The following is a 7,956-nucleotide window of genomic DNA, read 5'->3' on the forward strand; positions in this document are numbered from 1 at the left end:
AAATATGTCAAAAAGGACACATACCTATCATTTCCCCGAAATTTTCCGTATCCCGTAAATAAAAAATATATATACTATAATAATAAAAATTTTCAGAAAATGATAACACTTGTAATTTTAGTTTAATTGATAGGTATCCCAACTCCTGTAATTGTTATTTTTATAGTATAGTGTATTAATTTTTTTTCATTTACTGAAAATTTCGGTAAAATTTATAGGTATGCCAACTCCTGTGATTGAGCAGCCATTCCATAGACAATAAAACCTGTTTTCTTATAATCCTAAAATTCGGTCCTTCCAATACTTTTTGTTAGTATTTGATTTATTTTAATCGAGTGCCAATAGACTTAAAAGCAAGAGTTCTGAATTTTTGATTTTGCTGTCTTGAAATGTGGATATTATCCAAGCAGAAGATTAGAAAATTTGTCCCCCCCCCCTCTTAAAAATCAAATGTTCGGTGTCCTATTCTGTTTCAGCCCATGTAAATCGGTAATCTCTTACTATATTTCATTAAACAGTTAAGGGTATTTAAGCACGATCGCATGTTTATCATATTTTCTTAGTTGTATGATCGCACACAGAATCGTTGCCGATCGTAAAAATTTGGCACGTGTACACTTCAAATTTTTATTTTGACGCTTTCTGTTTGATATTACGGTCATCATAAATTTACGGTCCTCCCACTTCACCGAATAAACCTCGATTACGGTCATCTTAATATTTTGTTACGGTCATCATTCTCAAAAACTTTGAGGTCGTGCTACAGCTTTATTTTCTTGAGTTCAAGTAAGCTATAATAACCAATAGCAAGTTTTCATTAGCGTACATTAAATTTTCAGCGGAATTTACACAGATATACTAACAAATTTTTGATATCTTGAATGAAAAACTCTTACCGATCAGCTCGGCCGACATGTTTTGATGACCGTAAACTATATTACGGTCATCGGCTTTCCTACAGTGATTCTTCTCACTAAAATATATGCCGTTTGCTTAATGTCGATTTTTATAGAAATAAAGATTATCTTTAATGATAATTATTGTACATGATCAAGGCATGTTTGTAACAAGAACTTGGTGTTACAGGCAGATGCGAATGATCTCGTTTACATAGAGCATTCAGCCAACTTTGTGGTCCTTTTGGCCTAGATAGTTTGAAAAAACAACTTGTCGCTTGGTTGAATGTTGACTTAAGCTTTTAAAATATTGTAAGTCGATTCTAGAATTGCTCGTATTCTATTTGTTAACGGAATTTCTGACCAAAACCAGACGCTTGGCGAATGAAACAATTTGATGAAGGATTTTATTCCGCCATGCCTTTGTATTCTACATCCGTTGCTTCAAGGGGGGTCGTGGTTCCAATTTTGTATTTGTAATTTGATTTTGAGCATTTTTAACAAGTTGTTCCTTTTTTTCTTTAGTATATGAATGTAGAGTTTAATAAACTGTTTATATGAAATAGTAATTTTGATCTGAAATACTTTCAACAATACCAATATACTTAGTGTGTTAAATTAATCTTGCGACTAATTATTAATCTAATTAAGTATTTCTTATCTATCACTCTGATGGGTTGCTTGGAATCAAATTTAATATACGTTAGATAATATCCAATTTCAATTAAAACGTTTTAAAGCATATGTTCCATTCAAAATTAAGAAAAAAGATCATTGACAAAAATTTTAGTAAATATTGTCAACGTTCTAAATCAAGGAAGTGCTCTATAGCAATATAATTATGTTTATTTCTCACTTTCTAGAACAGACAACACAAACTAGTTCTCTGCCCTAAACATATGGTGGACATTTCAATGAACCACAGTAAGATTCAACAAAATAGAATAGGTGGCCATCTTTATCAGCATGACCTCCGTGCAAGGTGTCTGGACTCTCATCTACACACGTGTATGTTGTACCAGCATGATGATCATGATGTCCAGCCATCAAATAGCCCCGGTATTCAAGGTTCCAACCTTTGTAACAGGTTTTTCTATAGCTTTTAAAAAAATTGAATTTTATTGCGTTTGCCAAAATAAAGACAAAAAAGTTTCACAATGTTGGGGGGAGTTTGCAATTAAATACTTTGAAAGGTTAAAAACATTCTAAAAAACTGTACAATATATAGTAACAGTATAGATATGTGGAATTAATTTGAACGGGAAAGTGTTGATTTCTTACATGATTGACTTTCTGATGGGGTAAGATATCTGATCATTAAAAATGTAGTATTTCCTTAAATTAAGCAGATGCATAATGGGAATATTTCAAGATTATATCGAGTAAAGTTGAAAAAGTTGAATTTTGAAACAACCAAGTATTATTGAATTCAATTTTCACCATGATAAAATGTTAAGCCTAAGCTTATAATTTCATAAAAATCATAGAAAACTTAAACATGAAATTCTGGATGCATTCCTCAAAATAGTGGCAGATTCTGTGAGTCTCTCTCTCTTTTTCTCTCTATTTCTCTCTAATATGAATAGCTATTATCGAGATAAATTTAAACGCATGCTTTGTGACAATATTGACAATAATATGTATTATATCCTTTTGTTTCTACAATTGTAATATATGTAAAGATTAAAGTTTTCTTTCATTTTCTCACCTGGAAACATTTTAACGATGGATATATTTTGTACAATGCACACAGCACAGGGTACGTCATGGTTATGAAATGAAGAAAGGTATTTCGGGTTATATTTTGTTTCGTACTCGGCGCTTTAGCTCCGTCATTTCCATCATTGTAGACATCCCATTCTGGATCCTTCGGTAAACAAAGAGGTTCAACAGCTGCTCCCGAATGCTTATGACTCGATCCGCCGGAGAATTCTATAAAGAAATGTGAAGTTAACGACCGAACAGTAATCCTGTTAAAAGTTCAATATAAAAATACAAATTATGAGCAGAGCAAACACAGACCTGTAACAGAAGAAGTGGCATCAGGTGCAATAGAGGAATGAGCATTCCCTGTCGACCTGTCAAACCCGCCGAGTTCTCTTTGTCATGATTGGTTAAACGGAAAATCTGTACACAGTTCAGTATGAAAATAATGGCCTAACAATTCGTATGAAAGACGTCAGTCAACACTCGGCTTTATAATAGGTTTAAGTTTCAAACAAGGTCATTGTATCGACCCTAGGATTTGAGAAATGTCTACTTCAAATGAAGTTCTTTATATCCTGGTATCATCAACTTAATAACCTGCCTTTTTAAAAAATAATCAAACTAAGAACGTGTTCTTGATCAACTCGAGACATTAACCCTATATGCAGGTGATAACAGTATTTTGCTACATAAATTAGGGAAGTTAATGATAAAAAAAGGTAAAGTCATCACGTTTATCAATAAAGTTTAGTTGTAAGTTTGCCAGCTATCTCTTTTTCTAATAATTCATCCAAATATGAAACAGGTATGTCGGACTCTGTTGTGTGTTTTATTTCGAGTTCGATGGGATAAATCGAATCAATGTAGGAATGAAAATGAATATTGTTAACTGTTACTAATTACTGATTACATGATTACTGGGTATTTTCTTCACATTTCATTGATGAAACGTCTTCGATGTATTTAGATTTTGAGTTGAAGGCCACAGCATATATACTGTAGCATTAAAACCATACCTGTATGAAATTTAATAATTTTTCTTCGGCATTATCATTTTCTTCAATACATATACAATATAAGCACAAAGGACAAGGTATGGTAATGGTCGAATCTGGCCCCTTATTTGATGTTAAAATCAGAACATAGTTAAAATTGTTATAGTTTGTAATTAAGACCTTAAAATGATGCTTGTTTTAAAACTAGCACTAATTTTGATTCAAAGCTTACATGGAGGCCACTAGAAGGAGCAGAAGTAGGACATTTTTCCGAATTTCCTCAGTTCTGGTGGAATTTTGTCAAATTTGAGATACTTTTCACTTCGGGAAACATAGAGCACAAGCTTACCTATATGAGATTTTTATACACAAGATGTATCTGATCCTAGTGCATGAAATATATAAATTTGGTAGATAGGCAAGCTTGTGCTCTATGTTTTCTGAAACAAAATGTGCTGTGAAATTTATGACAATTTGCATAAAAATGGGAAAATTCCTACATTGACATATTTTCTGACCTTCCTGTGACCTCTGTATATCCCATAACTTGGAACCAATACTCATTTTGTGGAATGGGTGTTAACAGATTTTTATTGATAAACTGTTGCATCATTCTAAAAGACACCCCAAACCAGGGGCCAAAAAGGGGTCTTAGCCTATCTGGTCCTTTGAAACATCTTAATTTTTGACCATTTCAAAAGTGATTAATCAGAATTTCTTCACACTCATGTTAACTGATTGATTCATTGGTTGTATGTTGTTTTACGTCCCATTTGTGAATTTTTTCACTCATATAGAGACGTCACCATATACCGGTGAAAGGCTTCAAATTTAGAACTATGCTTGGCGCTCAGGCTCACTGAGCATTGATGGATTTTTATCGTTCCAACGCCTACCGTGACACGGGGCTTCGGTTTTTACTGTCTCATCCGAAAGAACTGTGATTTTCACTTTTAGTGCCGTGTGCTTGGCGGAAGAACAGTCACTACCTATATATACGAGGGTTGTCCGGTAAAATCGTGGACAAGTCATCTACAATGAAAAATAATCATCACTGCGTTCAAAAATTTTCAATACTCTTAATCTATTTTTCATCAATATACCTAACAAATTTCAATTGGATTTTTGTCTAAATTGTGGTATTGCCTTTAGGTGCACGGATGATGACGTCAGAGAGTCTAAATCAGAATGAAAAATCTTCTTTGCTAAAAACAAATGTTGGATAAGCCCCACTTAAATTCGGAAATTTCATTGATGCACATGGCACCTGATCCCACCTCTGATGTTTTGGAGGTCCGTGTTTGCTCTGCACCTATTTTGTAATGTTTAATGGACTTTTGAGCTTAAATACTGTTCGTTATCTCCATATATTTCATGCTCAAGTTTCCCTTTATTCCTCCATAAACAGTTAAGTAACCAATCTCGCAAACACATTGGACCTTCTGAAGATTTATTGGTAAGTTTTGGACAGTACTCTCGCTATCATTCAAGGAAATGGGCAATCTTATATCGACTATCTACAGTGACAGCGTCTTTCGTTATTGCCAGTAGCTGTTTGTCCGTATGTTTTATTCTACCCTGCGACTCGATCTAAAAGCTTCCGCTTAGGAAACTCCCATTTCACTTGTATTCTAAAGATTAAGAGATATTTTTATTTTTTTTGTTCTGTAGTAATTTAAAGTCTCTTAAGGCGTCTTTACTACATTTAAAACTGAATTGCTCTCCGGTGCGCCGTAACGTCATAAAACGTCGCCATTTTTTGTGTGTTGACTACTTTCCCATTTCAAATGCTCGGGAAACTGCCAAAAATTAAGCAAATGCCTTGAAATTTTCCAAATGACGACATAATAGATAATTGATATAAAATATGATAATTTTTACCTTAACCATATCTATATAATACTTTTATTTCGAAATACTACTCGCGTATTCTCTAATGAAACCTGCATTTTTTGATCGTGTGCCGTAGGACCGTACCCTGTACACTTTCAAGTATAATAAAATTTTTATTTTTGTCTACATTTCATAAAAAAAATTCAGATGTACTAAAATATGATACATAAACATTTGCTGAAAATTGCAGCTTAGTGCGCCCATTATTTTTCGATAAAACCGCACTGTCCACGATTTTACCGGACAACCCTCGTACGTCTTAGGTTTGACGCGGCGAGGGGGAACGAGAATCGAACCTGGGACTCCCGATCATGAAGCGAACGCCCTACCACTAGGCTAACGTGACCGATAATGCACAAATTTAATAATATCCGTATGATATGTTTACATCCGTTTATGGATTCCTAACAAATATATTAATATTAACGTAGAACCTACATCGTATGACGTCATAGTTAAGTGAATGAATGCAAGACTGTCTCAGCTAATGAAAATACTCAACTGTGATAAGTTAATGACATGCAACTATTTTGAAGAAATGCAAAGTTGCTAAGAAATCTTCAGTACAATATCCTGATGATATATCGTCTGAGTCTTAAATATATTAAAGTTTGTGTTTAATGTTTGTATTGTCTATTATGAAATGAAATGTATTCATTTTCATAATTATTTCTTAATTATCCATTTGGATTTTTAGTGGTTTGTGTATAATAATAACATTTCGATAAAATACTAATTTTTTTAAATAGAGATTTCATTTTTTGATAAATATTCATATTTTAAATCTGAAAGTAACACCAAAACACTCATTTACTAGTAATCACGAAATCCTGTGTAAGTGCAAAAAGGGCAACAAGACGAGTATTGATAAAAAAAAAACCCATCTCTCTCATTAGTTTGCGGGGAAAGGTATATATTTTAATCATTTTTCATAATCATTTGGGTATACTCTTCATCATATTAAGGATTGAAAACACTGTCACAAAGACTTTTGGTAAATATTTACAAATTTAGGATGGACTAAAAAATCCTTTGAAAAATATTGAGCGCATTTGTGTGTATTTATTGAAATGTGGATTTAGTCTTTAATATCAATTGAAGAAAAACGAATTTAATATTAAATAATATTTGTAACTATTCTTTAGTTAATAAAGTCTATAAACAAAGGTGTTTGAAGAAGCATTTTTGTGATTTCTATATTCTCCTTATGACCATCTACCCCTAAAAATGGCTGAATATTATAGTTGCAGTGTATAATAATCATTCTAAATTGCGCCGGCTGCACTACATTTAATAACAAGGAAACATGCCATGTATTTTTAACTGATTAATAAGCAAGTGCTAATTACTCATTTTGAAAAGTTTGAAAACTCTTTGACAAAGACTTTTCCTATATGGGTTCTACCTTAATATTAATTAGATATAAGTAATCAAAGTGTTTTTCTAATAAATTTACATTTAATTTGTAGGGTTTTGAGCTGAAACACGCAAAAATGCATACAAATGCATGGCCCAGCGCAAGCTTCCTTATAGTTTGATTCTGAAAATATGAGTTTGCTCCAAAGCTTTTTTTATAGTTATTGATTTCTTTGAGTAGTAAAGAACAACGACGTCATTATTTAAGTTTGTATATTAATATATTTTTAATCAATTAAGAATGCTATCTTAACTGTTGTACACATATGTCATATATCTCAAATATTGTGTTTACATCTCCCAACTTATTCGATACTCACGAGCATACTCCGAGTACGATCAATTTTTCAAACCGAGGCAGGCTACGTACAGATAAGTTGATGTTACGGGGATTTCAGCAACTTCGTTTAAAGTCAGCATTTCGTAAATTTTAATGACCTTGTTAGCAAATATAACCTGTCATTGGGCCGTATGTTGGCTGACGTGTTTCATACCAATTGTTTGGCCTTTGTTTTTATTACTGAATTTGATTACGGAATGTTCCGTCTTCTTGATTTATACAAAGGGCTCACGGCGGGTGTGACCGGTCAACAGGGGGTGCTTACTCCTCCTCGGCATCTGATCCCATGTCTGGAATTTCCTGGGGTCCGTGTTTTATGCCCTGTTCACAAATTTGTATTGTTTGTAGATTTTTATGAGATTGATCACTGTTCATTATCTTCACTCTGTCATGTAAAAACACTACTCATATAAATAGTTTAAGCAAATCCAGATTAACAATCTTACAGATTTCTGTAATATTGAAGGTATTCATCGACCCTACCAGTCGCTGTAGACTAGTGGTTGCGTGTTTACTGCGTCATCTCAACGCATGAGTTTACAATTTTTCTTCCCGGTGCCCTGTCAAAACTAAGGCGTTAAACGTGGGTAGGACTGTTCCTTTGCTTAGCGCTCGCATTGCAAGTAAACGCCTTAAACGAAAGGGTTTTTTTGCCACGGTAAGCGTTGCACAAATCAAAATTGTGTCGATTCATCTAAAGCTCTTTATA

General features: G+C 33.4%; 1 pseudogene; it reads right to left on the reverse strand.

Annotated features, from left to right (window-relative positions):
* Nucleotides 1-1,748: 1,748 nt before the first annotated feature.
* Nucleotides 1,749-7,535, reverse strand: LOC133188246 (uncharacterized; annotated as a pseudogene).
* Between the last annotated feature and the right edge of the window lie 421 nt (nt 7,536-7,956).

This window comes from Saccostrea echinata, unplaced genomic scaffold (assembly GCF_033153115.1).
Source record: "Saccostrea echinata isolate AGI-Se365-2 ecotype Australia unplaced genomic scaffold, CSIRO_AGI_Sech_v1 ptg000016l, whole genome shotgun sequence".
Lineage (NCBI taxonomy): Eukaryota > Metazoa > Mollusca > Bivalvia > Ostreida > Ostreidae > Saccostrea > Saccostrea echinata.